Here is a 15,860-nt window from a genome sequence, read left to right as displayed (position 1 = left end):
TCTGCTTCTCCCTCTCCCGCTGCCTTCCACTCCCTCTGCTTGTGCTTGCTCTCTGTCAAATAAATAAAATCTTTTAAAAAAAACAAAACAACATATGTTGAATCCTAACCCCTGATACCTGCAAATGTGACCTTATTTGGAAATCGGGTCTTTGCAGGTATAATCCAGTTGAGACTAGACTGAAGTAGGATGGGACCTGATCCAATATGACTGATGTCTTCATGAGAAAATAAGAGATGCAGACACAGAGGAAAGATGCCCCTACGAAGATGGAGACAGTGATTGCTACCACAAGCCAGGGGATGCCTGGGGTTACCAGAAGCTGGAAGAGGAAAGGAAGGATCCTCCTCTAGATGCTTTGGAGGGAATGTGGCCCTTGCAGTACCTTGATTTTGAACATCCAGCCTCCAGAGATGTGAGAAAATAAATTTCTCTTGATTTAAGCCACTGAGTTAGTAGTACTTTGAGATGGCAATCCTAGGAAACTAACACAGCCCACTCTAGTGAATATTGTTTTTCTTTGGCTTGTCAGCATTTATCTTCTCCCCCTCCCCCTTTTAGTAACTGCTTCTGATTTTTGCTCTCCCGCTCTTACTCCATGTGCTTTGCAGAGCTGACTGCGCCCATGGATCCAAAACTGAACATGCAACCTATGCATTATTCTGTTCTCTGGGCCTCAGCACGTGCTTCAGGGATGCATGTGTAACCCAATCACAGTCCATGGGAAGACGGAAAACTGGACCTCCTGCTGCCATATTGCTACCATGAGGAATAACTTGTCCAAGAATAGAAACAAAGATGGGGCAGAGATCTCAGGGAGATCCTATTTATCTATAAGATAGTCAACCCCATATAAAGCTGACCCTATTGCTAGAATTTTTAGTTGCCTGAGCTTATCAATTCCCTTTGCTCAAACCATCCCTAACTACATTTTCTAACACTTTCAAGTAAGACATTTCTGGGTGTTCGATCTCCCAACTGGCACTCTCCTCCTTCATTTGCTTTCAATAGTCACTGAATGCCAGGTCCCTCTCTCTTGGGTCACTTCTAACCTTAAAAATAAAGTTAAGCTTCTGGTCTGATGTTTTACCAAATACTTAATGAATGAAATACTTTGACAATTCCTAATTCAAGTTATTTCTGAGGAGAAAAAAGTTCATCAGTTTTCCTCATCTCTGAACGTGGACTGCTTGGATACTTTCATATCTAGTACCTAGTCTTGCAGGCGAGAGCAGACAAATGTCGCTTAACTTTTCCCCAGGGGAGTAATACAGAAGAGTCTCTCTTCATATATATATGGATTCAAATGTATGTACATTTGGATTACATATATCTTTAATTTTTGTGCCATTGAGGTGAATATATTTTATGCTTTTAAATACATTTTAAAAGTTGGTTCATTACAGTAAAAAGCTATATTTTAATGTCTACATATTCTGTGTCCAAACAAATTGTGCTTCCAAGCTTTTTTGGAAAACTCCCCCAATTTCCAACCTGATTCATAACAGAGACAAAATGCAATTTTGACTCTAACTCTTCAATTTAGTTTATATTCTTTTTAGCTTCTTGTATATGCATTATTTTGTAACTTCTGAAATGCTGGTTTGAAATTACTATAGAGTCAATATATTATATTCATTTTTTTCAAGCTTTACGCAAAACCATATTATTTTCCTTTTGCCAATAGCATTGCTTATATTTTTTCGGGTCAAAACATTGAGTGAACAAAATGCAATTATTCAATTCCTCCTAAAGGTGGAAATACACATTGACTGAGAAAGAGAAAAAAGCACTCTCATGTTTATGGTTATACTAAATTTTTATGATCTTTTTATGATGCCTACTCTATAGCTACATAAGGCCATTGTTTGGAAAATATTTAGAAATTTTTTAGGTCATGGTTTAGAATATGCAGGTTCTCTATTGATCATACATAGGATTAGGATTTTTATTCTTTTTTGTTTTAGGCAGAATCATCCAAGATTATCATAGACTTTACTTATCGTTGGAATAAATATCCTTTTTTTGCTGAAAGTTAGGTAGTTATCAATAGTTTATCTGAGTGTTTCGAGATTATGCATGAACAATTATAACTATTTATAAAATACGATCGTCTAATGATATACAACTTAACGTTATTATTAAGACTTCAGTTTTAGAAAGACATGTCCATGTTAATGCCAACTCTAGCCTACTAAACCAAAAGTAACATTTTCAAAACTCAAATGGGTACCCCACTAAATAATCCCAGAGCCTTTTTTTTAACATGTTAACAGACACCCTCTTCTTTATGTAGATATATTTATATATGTTTACATCTTTCATATATAACCTTAAGTGGCTATCTTTCGTGGATAAGACAAAGATGAAGGGGTGCATGCATACATTTGTGAGTCATCAAAGAGTAATTAAGGACAAAAATGTGCTGAGTATGGATACAGCATACAGAGCTTAAAAAAAAAAAAAAGAGCTACATCCAGTTTAGCATCTAAACATTTCTTTTGCTAGCAACACTTTAAAATACCTTCTCCCCAAGGAACAATACCCTAGATACATGGGATCTACTTATGGTGGATGGTGTTGCAAATCACCCCAAGGCCTGTGGTTGTCATTGCCTTTACATATGGACTTCTTATGAAATGAGTACTTAAAAATTAGATAAACACCAAATAAAGGAGAAAGATGGCCACCGCTAAGGAGTGATAAACATCCTCGTATATTGTTTTAATGTGGTCCATTTAGGGCGGGACTTCCTCCAGAGCCTACAACAGCACTCCTAGCAGGCTGCTCTATTCAGCCTGCTGCTATGACAACTATCCAGAGGCAAATGTCAGGTCAGCTCCCAGCATCTGTGTCTTGCTATAATTGCTTTGTCAGAAACCTCCTAGCTGCCTTCTTTTTCTCACTGAACAAGTAAAAGCAACAGTGCCCAAAGACTAAACGTTGAGACATTCTTCACCCTCTCCCCAGCTTACATGCTTGGTAAAAAAATTTCAAAAGTATTTTTATTTTCCCCATTTGGTGCTAAAACTATGTGTGCTGGGCTGTCAGTCAGCATTTTAGACTGTAGTATTAAATCTAATGATTACTGCTCTGACTACCTATTACCATTCTCAGGCCTGAGCATCCCTACTGTGTTAGAAGGCATCTCCTTAAAAGGCTCTTTCCTTCCCTAAAACCGAACTTTTTGCCATGCTACATCAAGCCACATATGGATATTTATTTAGTGCATAACCTCATCCCAGTATATTAGTAGGTATATCTTTGAGGCTCAAAATGATGAAAAGCCAAAGCTGTTTTAATCCTACAGAGTGATCTGTAATTGTACAGTCAATATTCCAAAAGACACCTGGAGGCCATTGTGAGCGATGTTAGCCGAGTATGTATCAAGCAGTGCGGTATGTCGGGCTGAGAGTTGTTACTACAGAGAGAAAAGGACTCATTTGGTGGGCTGATTTGATCCAGCAGGTACTCCTTAAACAGACGCACTTTGAGATGGAGACAAATAAGCGCAGGATTGGAACTGGAGAGGACGAGCAGACTGGGCAAAGACAAGTGGGTGGAAAGATTTAGGGTGTGTTTAGAGGATGATGAGTCCTGCTTTACTTTCACAGACCTCCAAATCCTCAAAATCTCATGTAGCTAAAAAGAAAACAGGAGTAACAATGAGGGGGCTGCACTTCTTTGTGCCATTTTGAGTCACGAATAATAGTAATGATGTATGTACCTCACTAAGGTGTGGGGAAAAATTAAATGAGAAAATTTGTGTGAATTCGACACGAAGGGATAAGAGAACACACAAACATGAGTACAATTATGTGTGATGTTATTCCTATATACGTCCTGGCTTATCTCCCAAATAGAGTGGGGCTGAGAGTTGGCATGTTAAAGAACTTGGAATTTAAACCTGAATCTGGATATTTGAAATGGTTTCAACAAATGTTCTTAGAAGAAAAATTATCAAAGAGTAGTTTAAGAAAGTGATGTAAAAAGCTACAGAAAAGATTCCATATTTTAAAAACCTCAGATGCAGATCCTTTAGAAAGAATTAAAGAAAATACACTAATAACTGGGCAGTTCCCTAGAAAGGAAATGTTCCTCACATACATGGAGACTGTACAAAGCTTGACAGCTTCATTGGACTTCTGAAACTTGCTTCATAGGCAATCATAAATGAGAGAAAAATGAAATTGAATTAAACTAATGTGACCTTCTGAGTTCCCCACCTAAAGTTGTATTCAAATTCTTGCATGTTATGAATGTATGATGGCATTAAAAGCTGAAATTTATGAAGCATTCTGATTTTCATTACTCAGAACATTACCCTGAAATAAAAAAGGAGCTAAACTCTTTGTACTATATTGGTCTTTTTTTCTTTTTAAAGAGAAATTCCACTTCTAGAGAAATATGGAAAAATCACTGAAGAAAGGAAGGTGGAAGAGACGAAGAAAATCTAAAACAAAATTAATTTTTCCAGGCCTGCTTCTTTTATAAAATAAATTTATTGCACTAAGTGGTCTGCAAGGTTCCCTGGAGCTCTAACTTTTTAAAATGAGTCTAATATGTCCCCTAATAAAAATGAAAATTTAATAACTTGAAAAAGAGGCTCTTCTTCTGTAAAGTTTTATATTAGCAATCCCCAAGTATACTGACTGTGTAAATGCCACACAGGTGTATTTAAAATATCCCATTGCTTCTCATTCTCTGGACTCTTTGTTTCCTTTTTTTTTAGTAAACAAAAGTGAGAGCCCCCCCCCCCTTTTTTTTTTAAGATTTTTATTTATTTATTTGACAGAGAGAGAGACAGTGAAAGAGAGAACACAAGCTGGGGGAGTGGGAGAAGGAGAAGCAGGCTTCCCGCTGAGCAGGGAGCCCGATGCGGGGCTTGATCCCAGGAGCCTGGATCATGACCTGAGCCACCCAGGCACCCCTGGACTCTTTGTTTTCTAAAGTTTGAATGAAAGCCTACCTTCTGCCTCTAACTTCTCAGGTTCCCTCACCTGAAATTAATTAATCATGGAGCATAAATAACCAATAGGAAAGATGCTGGCATAGGAAAAAGCTTTAATTGCTGTTTTTTGATGCAAATCACAATGCCTTTGGGATTCAGATAAACTTTTCACTTACATCTACCTATTTTATTACTTAAGTTTATAGTTACAGCTATGATCTTTTTGTACATTTGCTCTCTGCCCTCTTTCCAGAACTCAGAACAAGGACTTCTATTAAATCGCACTTAAATGTTCCTAGAAGACTTGGGAGAAGACAAAACACAAACCTCAGATGTGAAAAAGGTGACCGTTTGTGCCATGTGCTGGAGTTTTTGTTTGTTTGTGTGTTTTTTAAGATTTTCATTCATTTATTTCACAGAGCGAGGGAGAGAATGCATAAGCAGGAGGAACAGCAGAGAGAAAGGGAGAAGCACTGAGCCCTATGACGAGGGGCTCCATCCCAGGACCTTGGGATCATGACCTGAGCAGAAGGCAGACATTTAACTGAGCCACCCAGGCACCCCCATGGGTTGGAGTTCTCTGCGTGTCCTTGAGTATCAGGACCAGACTGCGCTATTATATTTCCTTATGTATCAAAATGAGCACCAAAACCAAGAAAAATAAAAACATGGAATGTTACTAGAGAAGTGATTTAATGAGAAGTTTGATCTTAATGTAGGAAGATCACTGGGCTTTCAACCTAATTGTATCATTTAAAGTGTTATCTTGATCTTATTTGTGTTCAAGGCAAAACATTAAAAAAAGAACTTAGAAAGAAATGGGACTTGGTTTTTGATCTATATAAACATTTTCTTCCTCATGAAAGATCGTGGGTAAGGGCTCTTAGAAAATATGTTTGCATAAACTCCTAAAAACAGTGAGAGGTAGTCCTTCATATATCCCATCAACAGGGTGTAAATGAGAACAAATACAGACATGTCCTAGAGATATCTAGAAGCCATTGGGTTGTTGAAGCAAATAATAATAATTTAAAATGCTGACAAGGTAAAGAACACTGGTAGCCCAGGACAGATGGGGCTTCTTCCTGAGGGTGAGAAATTTATGAGATTGATCCATTTGAGCAAAACGGATCAATAAAGATCAACTTAGCTGGCAAGCCTATCAGAAATCCAGGCTCCTTTCACCATTATGAGAAAGAGGTCAATTACCAAGAAAGCAGGTTGACCTGCCTTGGGGGTTTTCTCTAAGACCGACTTTATAGGATCGCCTGTTAAATCACCTGTTCTGTGGTACCTATGTTTGGAGCTGAGGCTCTGATATCAGAACTGCCCATCCTTAGTGAAGGTTCGTAACTAAATCCATGGTTAAATTTATGATCAGAAGACTTTTGTCATGAAATGAAGATGCACTGAAAGTTTAGAATGAAATGAAATGAAAGAGAAATAAATGAAATGAGAAACAAAAGTAAAATCAGTTTTAATGATTTAATATTTAGCCACCCAAAATACTCAGCTCTGCAGAAACCCCACTTTCCCAAAGTGCTGAGTTACTGAGAGAAAAACGTGGTTCTTGAGGCCACTGGTCTCACTGTATTTACCACATGAGTCATGTCAAACATCGTAAATCTCTTTAGGAAGCGTAGTCCAGTTTGTCAAGTTACTACGTTATTTAATTTCTAATAAATTTGTAACTATGGCTAAATTTCACCAATACACACAATATTGTTGTTTCAGGGTAACTAGTGGGTTTTAAAGTGGTTAAAGAGAAAAGACAAGACAAAGAATGAATAGATTATGAGAAATAAATTATAAAAATGAATACATTTGGCATAAGCCGAATGTCAGACTTTTCATTTATCTACTAAGCCTAAAAATAATCCATTTTAAAATAAATATTAACATAAATGCTGTATTCATGGAGAGCTCAGTAAACCATATGTTCCTCTGACTTTGGCACCAAAAAGTGTATAAACATATTATGTGAATTTCTCTTTCTGAATTCAAACCACCTACTCATACCCTGACATTGATCCAGAAACTAATAACATCCTAAGCCAAAGATGTACCTAAAAACTTAAAAAGAAATCATTTCTATAAGAATGTGGGAGGGGCGCCTGGGTGGCTCAGTTGGTTAAGCGACTGCCTTCGGCTCAGGTCATGATCCTGGAGTCCCGGGATCGAGTCCCGCATCGGGCTCCCTGCTCGGCAGGGAGTCTGCTTCTCCCTCTGACCCTCCTCCCTCTCATGCTCTCTGTCTCTCATTCTCTCTGTCTCAAATAAATACAATCTTAAAAAAAAAAAAAAAAAAAAGAATGTGGGAGAATGCTCAATGAAGCCAGAAAATCAACCCCATAGATAGCACCCAAAGGGAATAAAGGTTTTTCAGCTTGATATTCCCCAGGCATAGAAGAAGGAAACCATTTGATCTACATGCTTCAGAGTATTATGAGGGGCCAACAAAATGATGTTCTATGCATCACTACACAGATATAAACTGATACACCATTATATAAGGAAAGCATATACACCAAGGAAAAATTTTATACAGAAGTAACCATATTCTCAATTTAAGTTTTAAAAAAATAAAATCATGGATGAAAACGGTAATGTCAGTTTTTTGAGACATCATAAAAAGATAGAAAAAAATTAAAAGACTTTTAAGACAGAATAATAATCTTTGTATATAATTCCATAAGCTAAAACTATAGAAAAACATTAAGCTTCAATTCCTAATTAGCTGAGCTAATGTGGTACGGAGGAGTTGGCATTCCCGAGACTGTCGTGTTTAACTCAGAAATGCCCTGTAACCATACGATTCTTTAGTAGCAGATTCATCTTCATAATCACTTTTTGGCATAGGCTCAGCTTTACATTTCACCTCATTTAAATAGAAAGTTTGAGGGGCTCTTGGGTGGCTCAGTTGTTAAGCGTATGCCTTCGGCTCAGGTCATGATCCCAGGGTCCTGGGATCGAGTCCCACATCGGGCTCCCTGCTCAGCGGGAGGCCTGCTTCTCCCTCTCCCACTCCCCCTGCTTGTGTTCCCGCTCTCGCTGTGTCTCTGTCAAATAAATAAATAAAATCTTTACACAAAAATAAATAGCAAGTTTGAAATGACAGGTAGTAAGGAGAGTAATTCCTTGCTGAATCAGGACCTCACATTTGCCCCAGTGTCTCCTCAACACTTCCTTGTCCATAGGCTTCTGAAGCCTCCTAAAAATAAAACATTTCACTCTCCTCACTCCTCTCTGGCATGTGTTTAAAGTCCAAATAACACCATAGAAAGCACCTACACAATCTAGTTTAAACTTTCATGTCCAATCCTTTCTCTTTCTAGGTCTTCCCCACAATCTTGGTTCCCTCACAGGAGACTGCAGTTTTTAATACTCAAGCAGCTTTCATGTGTGGGAATGCTCTATATGTCTGGAATATCATCCTCTAGCTTTTTTGTTTGTCAAAATCTCCTTTATTTCCCAAGGTCCAAATCTAATAGTGCCTCCTCTGGGAAGCCCTCTTGGGTTCCCTAGGCAGAATTAAGAGCACTGTCCCCTGGCTCTCACAACAATCTGATCACACCCTTATAATTTCCATGCTAAAATTAGCATTTACCATGCTAATTTCACTTATCTTTAATGGCATGTGAGTTTCTTGAGGAAAAATATTATGTTTTATCCATCTGCAAAGTGAGAATGATGATACTAGCTCAGCAGTGATATTGCCACAAAGAAAGTCATATATGCAAAGAACCAAGTAAATCCAGCACTTAGTAGTAAAGAGAGGTTCCCCTCTCCTTACTTGTTTCATGGCCTCTATATGTAGCAAAATATCTTCCATATGATGAATAGTTGCTAAATAAGCAAACCACTTTAGGGCTCATTTACAAGTAATTTTCTACTATTAATCATGTTCTTTGCTGACAGAGATAAATTAAATATTTAAGGAACGAACCAGAGAAGTTAAAAAAAAATCATGGAAAAAGTTTTAAACTTTTAATATCCATTAAGAAAGATATCTTGCAAAAACTCAAGTTGGAATTAATTCATATTCAAAGCCCAGCCACATTAACTAATGCTGAAAGAATGCAAACTCATAAAGCAATTATTTTGCTCACAAAATATCAACAGAATTCAGGTCAAGTATTCTTCCCCACAGAGCAAATAAAAATTCCGGGAAAACTATTTTAACCCTGTTTCTCAAATATTATATAATGTGTACAATAATCTCAAACTTTTGAAATGGAATGGTAAAAATGCATTTTAATTATCCATAAGGGATATTTTATGTAACTGTAAAACACTTTATTTTGGTATATACCTTTACTTTGCTTAGTTTTCATACATATAAAGCTTCTATATTTTTACAGAAATAAAATGGAACATAAAATATTTCCGTATTTTTATTATTTTAAAATGTGATTATACATATTCCCAGAGTCTGTTCTGGTCTAAAAGAAGTATGATGGTAGCTTTGCAGTAGTAAGAATGTTTGTAATCAAGTTTCTCAGCTTTGCGCAGGGGCAGTATTGTAGTCGATGAGGTTTATCCGAGGCGTGATTATTACTAATTGTAATCAAGTTTCTCTGGATTGGTTTACTAATTGGTCTATTCTTTGGTGCTCATGAATTTAAGGTCATGGTTGATATCCACTGTGTTAGCTATTTCCCATATAGGAAAAACTCTATTCCTTTAGAATATGATAACTTACTACACATTGCCTGGCATTTTAGAGATGATGTGAGTAGGCAGATAGTTCAGTGGATACCCATCAGAGAAAGAGAAGAGCTGCCAAGTCATGCCCTCCAATGGTGAGCATGCAAACAGCATATTTACAGATGAGGAAAACTGATGAAACATGCATTTCTGAAGACCACAGAGCCTTATCCTTTTGGGGTATTTTATTTGTAGCAAAGTGTTGGATCTTGTGGCATCCCTATTATAAATATCTAACATAATGGGAACTTCAAAATTAGAAAGAATAGAAATGCAATTCTGGGAGAGATTTTAAAATAGTTGAATGATGAATACAAAATGGAACTGTACTTCAAGAATAAAACTGGAATTAGAATTCACATGTGGCTTAGTTTCCTGACCAAGGGCGTAATTGATATGGCCATTGATATTTAATTGCCTCATCCTTGCAAAGACATAAAATTAAATCAAAGGACCTGGTTAAGTTATTTTTATCTGATACCATGCAATTTTTATTTCTAGGTTCTAGTGAATATAAAAACAAAAAGTAAAAGGAAGGAGAAAAGGATGGATGGAAAATTCATTTAATATGATAAATGCAGAGCCTATGGAAAATGTGTGGTTTTTGAAACTCAAAGTCAGTCTCTGCAAGTGGGAGTAACAGAGTTATGAGTTCACTATCAAGGAATGGATCTGAGAATTTATGATTCCCATTCTTATTCAAATCCTAGTCTGTCCATAGCAGTGCTTCTTAATGAGAGTGCTACCAACCACTCACAGGGGACATTTGGAAAACACATAGCAGGTGACACAGGCGTGAAGTCGGTGGGGGACCAGTTTACTGGAAGCTCTGACATGCTCCAGGCAATCTCAAATCACTAAGCACTGTCTTTGTTCCCATGTCAATTTTAAAAAGTCCTGCTGGATATTTTTTAGGCGAAAGCCTATATATAGTTATCTGAGCCTAAAAGTTTACTTTAGGTATAAACACAAAGCGTTTATGCATGCTTTTAAATATAAATTGAATTATTTCAGGTGTAGTGCTACTGTGTAAATCAAGGCAATACCGTACTATATATATCGTTTGGAACTTTACCAATAGTTTTTCACCATTTGGAAAGTACCTGTCACCGAACACGGTGAGCTGCCACCACACACATAGATCAGATGAGCTGTAGCTGCTCTGGTTGCTTTAGTGATTTCACATGGAACACGTGATCTTAAAAAGCAGGAGAATTGGAACAACTCTGCACCCTTGCGAGAAGTTACCTCGCCAAAGCCGCGGTTTCCCCACTTCATTAAAAGCCATGCTAATGACATATAATGAGCTTGCAAAACACCTCACACACTACTGCATCCATAAATACTTCTGATGCTGTTGTTAATATTAATATTATTATCAATGAGGAAAATAAGGTGCCATATGGTGAGATGACCTGGGGAGTTTATTCTGTCTAAATAGCCTTTTTTTTTTTTTTTTTAAAGATTTTATTTATTTATTTGACAGAGAGAAACACAGCGAGAGCAGGAACACAAGCAGGGGCAGAGGGAGACGGAGAAGCAGGCATCCCGCGGAGCAGGGCGCCCGAAGCGGGGCTCGATTCCAGGACCCTGAGATCATGACCTGAGCCGAAGGCAGACGCTTAACGACTGAGCCACCCAGGCGCCCCCTGCCTAAGTAGCTTTAAATTAGACACGCTACAACAGAAATACGATGTCATCCAAGAACTACCCTCTATGGTACTTTGTGCTTCTTATATAGTATATTTTCTCCTTTGGATGCAAGGGCCGTGCTGAAACATAGGTTGAAAGATTCAAAGATGTCAGGTTTTCCGTAAAATATTCCATAAAAGAAAGAAAAATTAGGGCGCCTGGGTGGCTCAGTTGGTTGAGCGACTGCCTGCGGCTCAGGTCATGATCCTGGAGTCCCTGGATTGAGTCCCGCATCGGGCTCCCTGCTCAGCGAGGAGTCTGCTTCTCCCTCCAACCCTCCCCCCCTCATGCTCTCTCTCTATCTCATTCTCTCTCAAATAAATAAATAAAATCTTAAAAAAAAAAAAAAAGAAAGAAAAATTATGGGAGTAGAACAGAAGTTGAGGATGATTGAGAATGGGAGCCCCGGGGGTGTGGGCCGGAAGGGCACAGAAAGAGGTTTCAAGCCACATCTCAGTTACGGTTTCAATTTAAGCATAAAATCCTATTGAAAAATACTGTTTTCAGTTGTGCCCTTGTTAAAGCTTATAAGTGGTAATCAAAAGGACATACGACTGTACAGAATGAAATATGATAGAAAAGCCGCCTGTCTTGAAAATTTTCGCTAGTTTTCAAAACCATCCTTGACAAAATACAAAGTCTGTATGAAAATCGCCACCATGCTTACACGGCTCTATTTTCAACTTCTGTATCTACATTTACATTTAATAATATGCCCACTCATTAGTACCCTAACAGGACATTGGAAGAATCATGAAGAGATGCAGTCTGCAGGGCATTCACCACTGCTAAAGAAAACAGAGCATCGGGAACTCGGGGCTTACTGAATATTTTTAGGTCCTGCCTGGTGGTTTCATGCTAGTTTACTAGCAGTGACTTTCTTTTTTAACTTTGCAAAACACCAGTTTTCAGTATTTTTTTCCCTTAATTTCTCGCCTGTTATTATGTCACAAGGAACTAACAAGCCATTTCTCCTTCTCCCTTCTCTGTTCTTTTCGATAAAGAGGTCGCATCGCAGCCTACCATTGATTTCCCATCTGTCCCAGTCACCGCAAGAAGTGTCATCTCGCACTGGTACTGAGCTGTCCTTCATGAGGGCTGTATCTGTCACACAGATGCCAGGGAAGCCCTTGACCCCTGGCTCTATGTGATCCCCAGTACAGCACTACAAACTAACTTAACTCAAAGAACTGGGGATAGAGAGAAGAAACCCAAGAAACACATCATTCAGAAACTCCCTAAGTTTATCAGTCAGCAAGCCAGGAATAAAAGATATGTCATCCCTGAAACACAGCAAAAAATACACACCAGTGGGAAACAAATCACCAGCAAATAACTGGTTCTCATCTCTCACTTTCTGCTTTGGTCTCTCCATTTAGATGAATTGTAACCAAGAGCACTGAAAACTCTTTTTAAGGAAAGAGGAATGAAATAAAGATAGAGAAAAAGATAATCTTTTAATTCAAGCTCTGTCATAGAAAAGTGAAGTCTAACTTTGCCCATTTTTTTTTTGAATTGTCAGAGCGAGGAGGAATTTCCCAAACACCATAAAAATTCCAGATTTTCATGTTAAAAGAAATGTTGACTGTATTTGATAATGCACTAAGGGTTGACCTCAGTTTTGTGAAATCTGATTCCTGATAAACAGGAGGCTCCTGTCCTTGCCACTGGCTTGCTCCAGGGCTCAGGCTGCATAATAACAAGGCCCCTCTGGACTGTGGTTCAAGGTGGGCATATGAAATAAAGTATTTAACACATCCATAATAACTTTCATGTCCATAGCTCAAACAGCTTTATAAAATCCAATTAATTCATCAAGCTTCATAAAGTCTGAAGGACATACATAATTATCGCTCTACATGTGGTCAACCCCTGGCAGCAAGCACTCAGACATGGGGCTTAACAGCATGCAGATTTAACTGTCCAGTTCTTGAACTTTCATGCACCTACACCTACAGGCATGCAGGGGCATGACAAAGAATCTCTGAATCACCAGCAAATTCTATGAATTGTGAGTTGGGTTAAGAATGGGCACAGAAAAGAATGATCTCATTGCCAACACCCAAAAGAATCCTTGCTATCTCTGCTTGGGTAAAGAGGGTTTAGATCTAATTAGGAGAGGGCTCTCCCATCTGCATGCTTGGGTTGGAAGTGCAAAGTCACTTGGTAGAAGTCTTTGTGTGGCATGCCAAATGAAATCTACAGAATTCATGTTAAACAGAAATAACTTAGATTTTTTAAATATCTATGTGTAATATGTATTATTTATTTTAAAATACTAAATAAACACTAAACCAGCATTTGCAATGCATAACTCATTTCCCAGATGAAGTGAGGCACTTTTTCAAGCTGATATTGAGACAAAAATGTCCTGCTTGGAATAACTTGCTTACTGGGGAAGGCTGGTTTGCTAGTTACAAAAGAGTGCAAATATCTTTGTGATTAAAATAGATAGTTTACCAACAGAAAAGTGCACTATCAAAAACATTATGAGTGGGGGCGTTTGGGTGGCTCCATCGTTAAGTGTCTGCCTTCCGCTCAGATCATGATCCCAGGACCCTGGGATCGAGCCCTGCATCAGGCTCCCTGCTCAGCGGGGAGTCTACTTCTCCCTCTCCCTCTGCCGCTCCCCCTGCTTGTGTTCCCTTTCTCGCTGTGGCTATTTTTCACCATGGAAAATTTAACGGATGCCTACTGATCTTAAAATCTTAAAAAACAACAACAACAATATGAGCAGAGGCACAAATGATATGTGTCCTAAGAGTTTCTTCCAGGACACCGGTTTTCCCTCAGTGAATTTATCAGTGAGAGGTATAGGATTGTATAGAGATCTCAAGTGTCAGCCTCACATAATGTAAACTCAAAGTCTGATCTGAGCTGATTTGAGTCTGATGTAGCTGACCCTGTACAAATAATCCCTCTTCTCTGAACCTTGGGTTCCTTATAGGAACATGAGAATAATAATACCTGCTTCTCATGGGGTTGTCGAAATTACTAAATGGCAAAAAAAAAAAAAATCTAAAAAGTGCCTATTAGGTTTCCAATAAATTACTGAATGTATTTTTTAAATCATTTCTTCCATATCCCCCATACATCCCAAACTCACTGAACACTTTTAAAGCCTGGAAAGAACACTACTAGGTGGGAGAGATATTGGACATGCCCTATTCTCAGGTGATGAAGCCTTGTCATAAATGACCACTACATAGGAGGACAGAAAAAGGAAACAGCTAGTTGGTCCTCACCCATTCCAGTCCCTACTCCCTGGGAAGTAGGGGAATAGTAAGAAGTCACTCTCCTCATGATTGCTAGCAGCTTTTCTTCAGTGGGTGGAAGCTCTAGAAAACAAATTTGATCTCAATTTAAGGACTGTCAAAATGATTATAGCTCTCTGATAACAGGACACATGTGTTAGTAAATAGTAGATCTTCAGCCCTAGAGGTGGGATTTTCCTACCACTTTAGGTATTCAAGCAAATGGTGACCACAGTAGAGCTCTGACAATACATAAACTAATCAAATGAACTATGCTTTCATATGCCTTGCCTTGTGAAATCCTCAAAATAAATCTGTGAACTTAATATTTGTACCCTCCATGTTATAGGTTAGGCCAACAGTGGTTTAAGAAGTTGGACTAAATACTGGTGGATGCCCAGCTTTTGGGGATACTGTAGAGTGATATCATAGGTAGTCCATAATGTGAATCAGTCCTTCAATTTTCATAATAACTGTATATATGACTGATACCATCCTAGAGTGTAGACTAGGTGGGATATATGGCAAGACAACACCCAGAAGAGCCCATTCAATCCCAGAATTCTACCATTCCTGTTTCTAGAATTATGATCTTGTCTCAAATAGACTTAGTCTGACTTCAAAACTCCTGTATCTAAGATAGTCCTATTAGTGCTTCTTTCTAGTTTTACTGATGCCAAGGCACTGAGAGAATATCAGTTAAAATCTTCTTTTCTAGGCTGAACTTACTGATGCTTACTACATGCCAGGCTAAGTACTTAACGTAAATCTGTCATTCTCACAACAACCCTATAGGATGAGAACTGTTATTGTTAGCTTGCCCATAAAGAAACTAAGGCACAGAGAATGGAGCAGCTTTCTGAATGGCACACAGCTAGTGAAGGTAGGGCTGAGAATCAAAACCAGATGTCTTTAACTCCGAATGTGCCATCTTGATCACTCTGCTATGTGGTATTGTATATAGAGCTCTGACTTATTTCAAGGAAGACAAATTCTAGACTTACAATAATGATAAAAGTCTCACTGAGGGCATGCATATGTGAATAAATACTGTTGGCCAAGAATGATTAACAAACTCAAAATATATATTTTATCTGAGGTGAATACATTTAAAAAAATTGAAGGCTCGGGCGCCTGGGTGGCTCAGTTGGTTAAGCTTCTGCCTTCGGCTCAGGTCATGATCCTGGAGTCCCAGGATCGAGTCCCACATCGGGCTCCCTGATCAGCAGGGAGTCTGCTTCTCCCTCCTACCCTCC

General features: G+C 38.4%; 1 protein-coding gene and 1 non-coding gene across 5 annotated transcripts in view; one reads left to right on the top strand and one right to left on the bottom strand.

The window, feature by feature from the left end:
• Positions 1–15,860, bottom strand: part of NOL4 (nucleolar protein 4) — a 413,857-nt gene that overhangs the window by 80,065 nt on the left and 317,932 nt on the right. The gene's annotated exons all lie outside the window — the stretch shown is intronic.
• Positions 9,452–9,593, top strand: LOC118004830. Its single transcript, XR_004677709.1, has one exon. It is a non-coding gene; the product is annotated as a U4 spliceosomal RNA (small nuclear RNA).

The sequence above is a fragment of the Mirounga leonina genome, unplaced genomic scaffold, assembly GCF_011800145.1.
Source record: "Mirounga leonina isolate KUSES-001 unplaced genomic scaffold, KU_Mleo_1.0 Mir_93, whole genome shotgun sequence".
Taxonomy (NCBI): domain Eukaryota; kingdom Metazoa; phylum Chordata; class Mammalia; order Carnivora; family Phocidae; genus Mirounga; species Mirounga leonina.
The sequence above is the reverse complement of the archived record's forward strand: the minus strand, read 5'-3'. Positions and strand labels throughout refer to the sequence as shown.